Below are 10,042 nucleotides of genomic sequence, written 5' to 3' on the forward strand. Positions count from 1 at the left end.
GGGGCCCAGATCCCCAGGACCCCAGCTTAGAAACCCTGCCCACCACCCTAAGTGGCTTAGTCTCTCAGGCGCTAGAGAAGGGGCTCCCTCTGAGCCCTTCTCTGCATCCTAGAAGCCAGTCCTTTAAGTGGGTTGCTCTGGCAGCCAGGGGGCCCACTGAGCTGGCACACTCATCCCCCAATAGGAAGACAGAGAAGTGCTTCTGCCACCCCACACCGACCTCCCCTGACCAATGAGAACTGCCAGGGCTGCTGGCATCTTCTTCCAGGCCCTGAAGATTCCAGATCTCAAAGAGGTGGAGGTTCTTTCTGGGCAGAACTACAGACATCTCTGGTTGATCTCCCATTCCTGGCCGTAACGTGTCGGGAAGCCGTGGTAAGTAGGTGGAACCAAGATAGAGAACCAGACCTGCTGGGCTTCTCTACATAGCTCCACTCCGACCCTAGGGCCTCTCATAGGTAACGCCATCCCTGTGGAGTTACCACTAAGATTGGTCAGGCAACAGCAAGAGTATTTTCTGCCAAAAATGCAGTGGAAGATGTAGATAGGAATCCAATCAGCCCTTCCTGAAGAGCCACAGGCATGCCAGTGAATAACTACCTAACCCTGACATGTGCCTTCACCCAGCGGTGTGAGCAGGCCAGCGAGGGGAAGCCCAGAGTGGGAGGGCTCGCTGCCTCTGCCTGCTTCCTCCTCTCCTTAGAGAAGGCTGGTCCTTTCCATGGAAGGCCCAGCCACATGGCAGCTAAAGCTGGGCATGTTCGGCTACATCCTGGTTACATTTCTATTCTCAGTGTAATGAATTACAGTATTTAACTGATGGCTACTAGCCTCACAGGGGGCGTCAGCTCCTTGGAGGGCCCTCTGTGGCCACCAAGATAATTGGTGGGTTGTGTTGTGTTCCTTCACGTTCCAGATGCCAGATGTCCTGTGAGCCCCTAGAGACAGAAGCAGCCCTGGATTAAATCGCCCAGTTGCCAAGAAGGACTTTTTTACCCAAACACAGCCTCAGCAGGGGACTAGGGTGGTTCCCCTGCCTGCCAACCTGAGATCTGCGCTCTGTTAGTCCAGAGCCTGGAGCTAATCCCAAGGCTTCCTTCTGATGCCTCGTGAGATTGCGAAGGGCCCAAGAGACACAGTCTCTGGGTCTTGCAGACTCAAATTCAATGCGTTGCCTAAGTCTTTGCTGCTCAAATGGAGTCCATGAACTGGCAGCATCGGCATTACCTGGGAGCTTGTTGGAAATGAAGACTCTCAGGCCCTACCCCAGGGTAGCTGAATCAGACTGTGTTTTAACAAGGTCCCTGGTGATTAGAAGACACATGACACAGTGTAAGTCCTAACTGAAGTCCTCCCCTCAGCCTTTAATTAGGGGGACACTAAAATGGGAGAGGCAGGGCCCAGGCCAAGATCATACAGTGAGCTAGTGGCTGAGCTGGAAGAGGGGTCAGACCTGGAGCCCTGTCTCAGGGTTTTCTATTCCACTTCAGCTCTCACTCTTGCGAAGTCCCCACATCCGCTGCAGGTTTGGAGGGATGGGTTCTGACATGGGTTCCTTCCCAGGGGACTCCAGTGAGGACAAGACAGGGAAGCAGAGGAGGGTAAGACCAGCAGCCAGATCTGATCCAATGGGGAGGCTCTGCAGGAAACAGCCTACTCCCACCCTTACCTCCCAAAGATGGGGCACTGGGAAGTGCAGTAGCCCCACCACCCCACCTTCTGTAATCTGGCTGCTCCTTCCCTTCCTGTCCCCTCCCTGCCCATCTGGTCTCACCTGTCAGGGGAAGAGATGAAGGGAAGTGTCCGGCCAATGTCACTAGTCAGTGCCTGTGTCATGCACAGGGCCTCCCCCGTGGAGGAGCAGGGCAGCCAATGGGAGAGGGGAAAGAAGCCACCTGTCACACTGCCAGCCAGGCCTCGTCAGAAGGAGGGCGCGGGACACCAGAGCTCTCTGTCCCGCAGAGGTGCCACACTGTCTCTCCTGTCCACAGAAGGAATGCTGGTCTATGGCCCCCAGCCTGTGGGCTATCCTGGTGCTGGGAGTGCCTTTGGGACCCCCACCAACTCCACTCACCTCCTGGGTTGTTGAGCCAAAGCCCAGGTGAAGGCCCCAGACCCCCACACCCTGCAGTAGGCATCGTTCAATTCTATACACTCCACTAAGGCAGCATGTAGCCTGGCCTAGCCACTGCTGTGCCCATGCTAGGTACACAGTAGATGTCCAGCAAACATCTACTGCCAGATACAGCACCCCCTTCCCTCAGACATGCCCTCAAGCCAAGAGGCCTCTGACCACCCATCCTACCCAGACCTCTCCTGGGTTCCCACTCTGGCTCCCCTGCTCCCCTCACCCCCAGGGTTGCTGGCTGGGCTCTCGATGGCTGCTCTGGCCCCAGATCTCTGCTAGGGCCCAGGCTGACCTGGCCCCAGGCCCCGAGTTTCTGTGGGGTGGATTTAATCTTTCCCTCCCAGACGCTTCAGAGCTCACTGCACACCTCCTTCAGACTCACCCGTGGCTCCCTCCCACCTAGACACCTGAGGTCTATCTGCCTGAACGTGTTCTGCCTATAGGCAGAACCCTATGGGCAGAACACGTTCACCAAATCACACGTGGGAGCTCACCACAGATAGAAGCAAAGTTAAGTGGGGCAGGAGGAGGAGATGACCCCCAAACCCCCTTACACTCAGCCTCCCCACGCCCGACAGCCCTGCTGAGAACATCCAGGCTCATGGGGCGCTGTGCCAGCCAGGCTAACCACTCACAGGGCTCACCTGATCCCAACCTTCGGGGGCAAGGGGCAGAGCAGAGCCATGGATGCCCTCATCTCTCCCCCGCCCAGACGACCCTGCATTCAATCAGGGGGCCCAGAGAAGAGGTATGACTCACCCATAGTCACAAAGCAATTCACCGGCAGAGCTAGGCCTCCTGGAGGCTTGAAACACTTCCACATGCCAAAGATATGTCTCTCAGCAGTGGGATGCCCAGCACCTGGAGAGGCATCGGGGTCAGGCAATGGGCCAGGGATGCCAGACATGCTGGCCAGGGCAGAGACCTTCAAGAACCAGACCGCGGCAGGGGAGCCTTGTTGAGTCTTGTTGGGGAAGGTGGCGCCTGGGCTGGGGTGACCTAAAGAGCTGCTGGGCAGGCAGGCAGGTGGGCGAGGCTGGCAGAGCCTGAGAGCTCCTGGAAGTCAGTGACTCAGGTAGAAAGGCCCCTTCTGAGTCAGCCCTGCTAAAAGGTTGCCTTGTGAGTGCTGCACCTGGACAAGCGACTGGGGCAAGGCCCAGGGACCCCATGAAGGTTTGAGGCCCCAGGACCTCTGCTCCCTAATCTGCCCTGAGAAGCTCAGAGTCTGGGGGCAGAACACATGAACTGAAGGAAGGAGGGCAGAGGCAGTGACTGTCCACTTGGTGAGCTTGTACAAGTCCACCTACCTGTTCTAACTCAAGAAGGGACCACTGGTTCGAGAGAGTATTGAGCCAGGCCTGGGAGCTCAGTTCCTGCTTTCTGCCTAGAAGCCCTCCTCCTGTCCCTTCCAGCATTCATGCTATGTGTCTGGCCAGAGGGCCCCAGCCCAGCTTCTGCCCTCTCCCTGACTGAAGATCTACCAAAACAGTATATCTGACCAAGGTTTCTTTCCAAAGGGTCAGTGTTAAGGCAGAGCTCTTAGAACAGCCCTTCACACACAGTAAATGCTCAGTAAATGTTGACCTTTTTTTTGTTGTTGTTCTGTTTTTGTTGTTTTTTTTGTTTGTTTTTTTGTTTGTTTTGTTTTGTTTTGAGACAGAGTCTCGCTCCGTCTCCCAGGCAGGCGTGCAGTGGCACGATCTCGGCTCACTGCAAGCTCCGCCTCCGGGGTTCATGCCATTCTCCTGCCTCAGCCTCCCGAGTAGCTGGGACTACAGGCGTCCGCCACCACGCCCAGCTAATTTTTTTTCTATTTTTTGGTAGAGATGGGGTTTCGCTGTGTTAGCCAGGATGGTCTCGATCTCCTGACCTCGTGATCTGCCCACCTCGGCCTCCCAAAGGGCTGGGATTACAGGTGTGAGACACCGTGCCCGGCTTTTTTTTTTTTTTTTTTTTTTTTTTAAATACAGAGTCTTGCTCTGCTGCCCAGGCTGGAGTGCAGTGGCGTGATCTCAGCTCACTGCAACCTCCGCTTCCCAGGTTCAAGCGATTCTCGTGCCTCAGCCTCCCGAGTAGCTGGGACTACAGGCGCACACCACCATGCCCGGCTAATTTTTGTATTTTTTAGTAGAGACACGGTTTCACCATGTTGGCCAGGCTGGTCTCGAACTCCTGACCTCAAGTGATATGCCCGCCTCCGCTTTCCAAAGTGCTGGGATTACAGGCGTTAGCCACCACGCCAGGCCGACCATTCTTATTTTTGGTGCTGTTATGATGGTTCCTCCCATTGAATGGCCCAGCATATGGGTCTGGCATGTTATAGATGCTTGACAAATGGTAGAAGCTAACGTTATTGTTATTATCATAATTTATGGCAGGTATCTCAGTGCCCGACACATAGTAGGTGCTGAACAAATGCTCAGTCCTTCTTGTGGATGGCCGAATGCATGTATTCCCCATCTGACAAAGAGAGACGCAGGGACATTCTTCACTGGGCTGTGGCAGGGAGTGAAGTGAGGTGTGCAGCAAGGGATCCAGCTCTGTGGCAGGGAGTGAAGTGAGGTGTGCAGCAAGGGATCCAGCTCTGGGTGGGAGCAGCCGGCAGCGCTACTCTGCCCTTCCTTCCTGCACACCCACCTCACTGATTCGGAAGGCTCTCCCTGAGGTTGGGGGTGGAGTGAGTGGGGACCATCTGGCCTACATGGTGGGGCGGTCTTGGCCTTAGGGATCCAAGAGGGAGGAACCCCAAAGAACCTGACTGCCCAGGTGGAAGGGGCAGGCCCCTCCTGGAACACAGGGGCTGTCTGGGCTGGGCCCTGAAGAAGGAGGAGAGCTGAGCCTAAGGCAGGGTGGGAGGTGGGAAGGACAATGCAGAGCCAGAGGATGTGGACCCTGGCCTCCAGGGGAAGAAGGGGCACTGGAGAGCAGGCTGAGAAGCCACTATGGAGCTCCTGGCGCGACAGTGAGGAGCCCCTGGAATGAACCTGGTGCCGGGCTGACAGCGAGGTCTTATGCCACTGCCTGCCTTCCAGGGCCAGCCCTTTAAGATACAGAACTTGCAGGGGGGAGAGGGGGCACTGCTGGGGCACTGGGCCAGCCATCTACACCCAGTTGTCCCCAGCTTAAATGGCCTCAGTTGCCCAATTACCCAGCAGTCACCATAGGAGCCTTCGGAGCTGGCCAGGATGGGCCACCACCACGCCTCATACACACACACTCCACACCCCACCCAGCTGATGCCAGCCCAACTGGCTGGGTTTCAATGCCAGGGAGGAAAGAGGCTGCCTGCTCTACTGGTGGGGACAGCACGGCGCCCTGCTAGTAAGGAAGGTCAAGAAGGGGCTCTCTGGGTCCTCCAGAGGGCTGAGCAGACTGGTGCACATCCCTCTTCCACCCCTTCACACCCCATCCCTTGCTGAGAAAAAGGGAAATACTTCCCAGAACGAGTCATTGGGTCCCCAGGGGTGTGGGAAATGACATCAGGGAGTAGGCACGCATTTAGCCATCAGCTGCTGTGGCAACATACACATGCACACGTATCCACAGGACTGCCACATGCAGCCACGCACAAAGGCATGTGCACTCACTGACACAGTGGTGGACATGTGCGAACCAGCACTTACACACATGACCTCCCCAGAGACCTGCAGACACAGCCATGCAGACCTCCTCAGTCACCTACTGGGAGCCAGGCACTGTGCCCAGAGTTGGAGATACAGCAGTGAGCAAGACAGACAGACACCAACTCCCCAGAAAGCTGTTCTACTGTGGGAGACAGACCAGAAACAGCTACATTTAAAATATAACCTTTGCACTGAAGTATCCACACATGAGACTGTGTGATGCTGGATTCCACTGGAAGGCAAAGGGTGTTGGGGAGTAAAATAGGGACCCAGTGTTGAGAATTGTTGGAGCCAAGAAGTGGGCTTGTGGGGTTCTGTTATATTCGTTTCTCTACTTTTGTGTATGTTTGAAACTTTTTTTTTTTTTTTTCTGAGACAGAGTCCCACTCCTTTGCCCGGGCTGGAGTGAAGTGGTGCAATCTTGGCTCACTGTAACCTCCGCCTCCCAGGCTCAAGCGATTCTCCTGCCTCAGCCTCTTGAGTAAGTGGGATTACAGGTATGCACCACCATGCTCAGCTAATTTTTGTATTTTTAGTAGAGATGGGGTTTTGCCATGTTGGCTAGGCTGGTCTCAAACTCCTGACCTCAGGTGATCCGCCCACTTCAGCCTCCCAAAGTGGTGGGCGTGAGCCACCGTGCCAGGCCTGTATTTGCTCGGGAGACTGAGGCAGGAGAATCGCTTGAGCCCAGGAGGCAGAGGTTGCAGTGAGCCGAGATCACGCCAATGCACTCCAGCCTGGGTGACAAAAATAAATAAATAAGAGTTAAATACATACACGTTTATAATTGGCAGCTGGTAATAAGTAAAATGAAGAAAAAATAAGGCAGGGTAAGGAAACAGAGGGACGAGGAAGTTTCATTAGATTTAAGGGTCAGGGAAGGCTTCTCCAAGGAGGTGACATTTATGCAGAGATCTGAATCAATTGAGGTGAGAATCACATGTTTATCTGGGAGGAAGAACATGTGAGACAGAGAAGACAGCAAATGCAAAGGCCCTGAGGTCTGAGCAAACGCAGAAGAGGAAATCAGCAGACCAATGAGTCTGGAGTTCCATGACCAAAGTGCAGAAGGGTCTGAGGCAAGACCAGGAAGGAACCTTGTGGGTTGTGCTAAGAGTACGGAAACTTTCCTAAGTATGGCAGGAAGCCCTGAGGTTGAAAGCAGGGGAGAGACATGATTTGATTTGGAATATGGTTTTAAGGCTGGGCATGGTGCTTCACACCTGTAATCCCAGCACTTTGGGAGGCCGAGGCGGGTGAATCACTTGAGGTCAGGAGTTCAAAACTAGCCTGGCCAAAATGGTGGAACCCCATCTCTACTAAAAATAAAAAAAAAAATTAGCCAGGCAAGGTGGTGAACACCCGTAATCCCAGCTACTCGGGAGGCTGAGGCAGAAGAATCGCTTGAACCCAGGAGGCAGAGGTTGCAGTGAGCCAAGATCGAACCATTGCCCTCCAGCCTGGGCAACACAGTGAGACATCATCTTTAAAAAAAAAAAAAAAAAAAAGAACTTTTAAAAGTTCACTCTGAGCTGGGCACAGTGGCTTATGCCTATAATCCCAGCTATGCAGGAGCCTGAGGCAGGAGAATCACTTGAGGCCAGGAGTTTGAGACCAGACTGGACAATATAGCAAGACCCTGTCTCTAAAAAAAAAATACATATTTTTATATATGTGTATGTGCACGTGTGTGTATATGTATATATATATATATATATATATATATATATATATACATTCACATGTTTTTGTAAAAGATCACTCTGGCCCCTGTTAGACCATTAGGGAGCAGGAGAGGCAGCAGAAGGGCAGCTTGGAGGCTGCTGCAATAGTCCAGGTAAGCCTAGTGGTTTGGACCCAGGTGGTGAGAGCATCACATTTGGGGTCTCTTTTGAGGGGCTAACAAGGCTGTGCTTGTGGATGGGATGTGGAATGAGAGAGAGGAGCCAGGCATGAGCCCAAGGTGGGCCTGAGGTTCAGGGTGAGAGAAATTGTCTTTTCCAGGCTGAGAAACACAGGGAAAAGCTCGTGTAGCTGAATGACTATAGGTACCAAGCGCCACCACAGGGACATATACCCAGGTAGGTACAGGTGCACACACTGACAGGCACCCGCAACCACACAGGTGGGTCCACACACTTCAGGTACCAGATGCAGGCAGAGGCTCCATCACCCCACCTCTGCCTGCCCCACCTGACGCCCCAGCCCAGCCCCAGGGCCAGAGCCCTTTTTGGCTCAGCACTCACAAGCCCCCCCTGAGTCTCGACATTTTCCTGCCAGCTCTCACTGCCCCCATATTGTCACCTGGAGTAAGGAGGCTCCTGACTGAGTTCTTCTCAGAGACCAGAGTCCTGCTCCTGCCCCCAGCTCACTGCCCATGGCCTCACCTGTCTAGCCCCCTCCTCCACAGCCAGAACCTGACCCCATGCCCCAGCCTCGGGCCTTCCAGAAAATTCTCTCTCCACAAATATTTGCTCAGCACTCTCTGTGGGCCAAGCCCTCTGCCCTTTCACCCACTGACTTGAAGGAACACAGCCACCTCCACCCAATACCCGCCACCTGCCCCCCACGGCCACCTGTCCCTCTCCCTCCCCATTCCCTTCGATTCCCGGCACCCTTGTGTTCACACTGCAGCAGGACACTGGCCCCCGCCATGCCTAGCCCCCCAGCCTTCAAAAGGCAGCCTGGTGCAGTGGGAAGGGCATGGCTCCAAGCGCAGGCAGACCTCAGCCCAGGCCTGCCATGGGGCAGCTGTGCAATCTCGCAGTGATAATGCCTCTGAGCCACCGTCTGCTGGAAAATGTTGATAATCGGAGTTCCTACATTCCAAACAGTCATGGTACCAGCACAGAGGACTGAAAAAATGGTAGCTCTTGTGCATTCAGGCCCACCCGACCTGGCTGACCTGTGTGGCTTTGAGGATGCAGCCAGCCTGAGGCAGTGACAGCATCCACACTCGTGAACTCGTGGCCATGTGTAATCGTGATAACCATCGCTTGAGTGATGTTGGAGGAAACTGAGACTGAATGATGACCTTACCTGAGGTTACCCAGTTCATCTGTTTATGGGAGGCATTGGGTATGAGACTGGGTCTCTTAACCTTGGGCTGTGCCATCCTGTATAGGTTGGTATATGTAACTATTAGTAGCCCAGTGGACCCCTCCTGCCCTGGATGACAAGTACCATGACGGCCAGGGACCCCAAGGAATCTGCTCCCCATGGAGGCAGTGTGGCAACGCAGGGCAAGGTTAAAGGTCTGGGGGTGGTTGGGGGCCTGGTTCCAGGCCCAGCTCTGCCATCTACCCACTGTGTGGCTTTAAAGGGCTTGCCCAGTCAGTTTTCCAACCTATGAAGTGGGGCTACCAATATTCTTAGCACTCTCTCTCCCCAGGGCTGCTCCAGCTCTACTCATGCTGATGACCCCAGCTGCTCCTCAGTGGCGCTGGCTGTGCAGGCATTGCCCAGATGATGTGTTCTGCTCACGTCACCCTCCTAACAGCCATCTGGAACTCCCCTCTCAGTGGAGAAACAGAAGCATGAAGCAGTTAAGAAACATCCCTACAGCAAGGCCGCACTGGGCAGGATCTGCACTTGGCTCAGCCACTCTGCAGTCCTGCCTCTGGGTGGTAGAGGGAAAGGAGTGGGGTTGGGGTGGGGGCTGCTGCTATCCGGGGGCAGCAGGGCTATATGAAGGAGCCTCATACTCCCTTGCTCCAAACCCAGAGCACTCCTGCCAAATGGCAGCAAGGGGTGTGGGTCAGCCCAGAAGAAACTCCAGGTGCCTCCAGGCTTCAGCCAGCCTCCAACACCCAACCCTGGCACTGGCCATCTGCCTCTCAGCACAGGTGGCCCAGGCCTGGGTACTGTTTCACACCAGCCTTGGCTCCTCCAGCACCTCCCTCGCTGGACCCCATTTCCTGGTGTGTAAAATGATGGTAATCTCGGGCCAGGCGTGGTGGCTCACGCTTGTAATCCCAGCACTTTGGGAGGCCGAGGCGGGCGGATCACGAGGTCAGCGGTGAAACCCTGTCTCTACTAAAAATACAAAAAATTAGCTGGGCGTGGTGGTGGGCGCCTGTAGTCCCAGCTACTCGGAGAGGCTGAGGCAGGAGAATGGCGTGAACCTGGGAGGCGGAGCTTGCAGTGAGCCGAGATCGCGCCACTGCACTCCAGCCTGGGTGACAGAGCGAGACTCCGTCTCAAAAAAAAAAAAAAAAAAAAAATGATGGTAATCTCTTGCACATGGGGTGGTTGTAAAATAACGACCATCCAGTGCCCATCACAGTGCTGC

This window comes from Symphalangus syndactylus, chromosome 5 (genome assembly GCF_028878055.3).
Source record: "Symphalangus syndactylus isolate Jambi chromosome 5, NHGRI_mSymSyn1-v2.1_pri, whole genome shotgun sequence".
NCBI lineage: Eukaryota > Metazoa > Chordata > Mammalia > Primates > Hylobatidae > Symphalangus > Symphalangus syndactylus.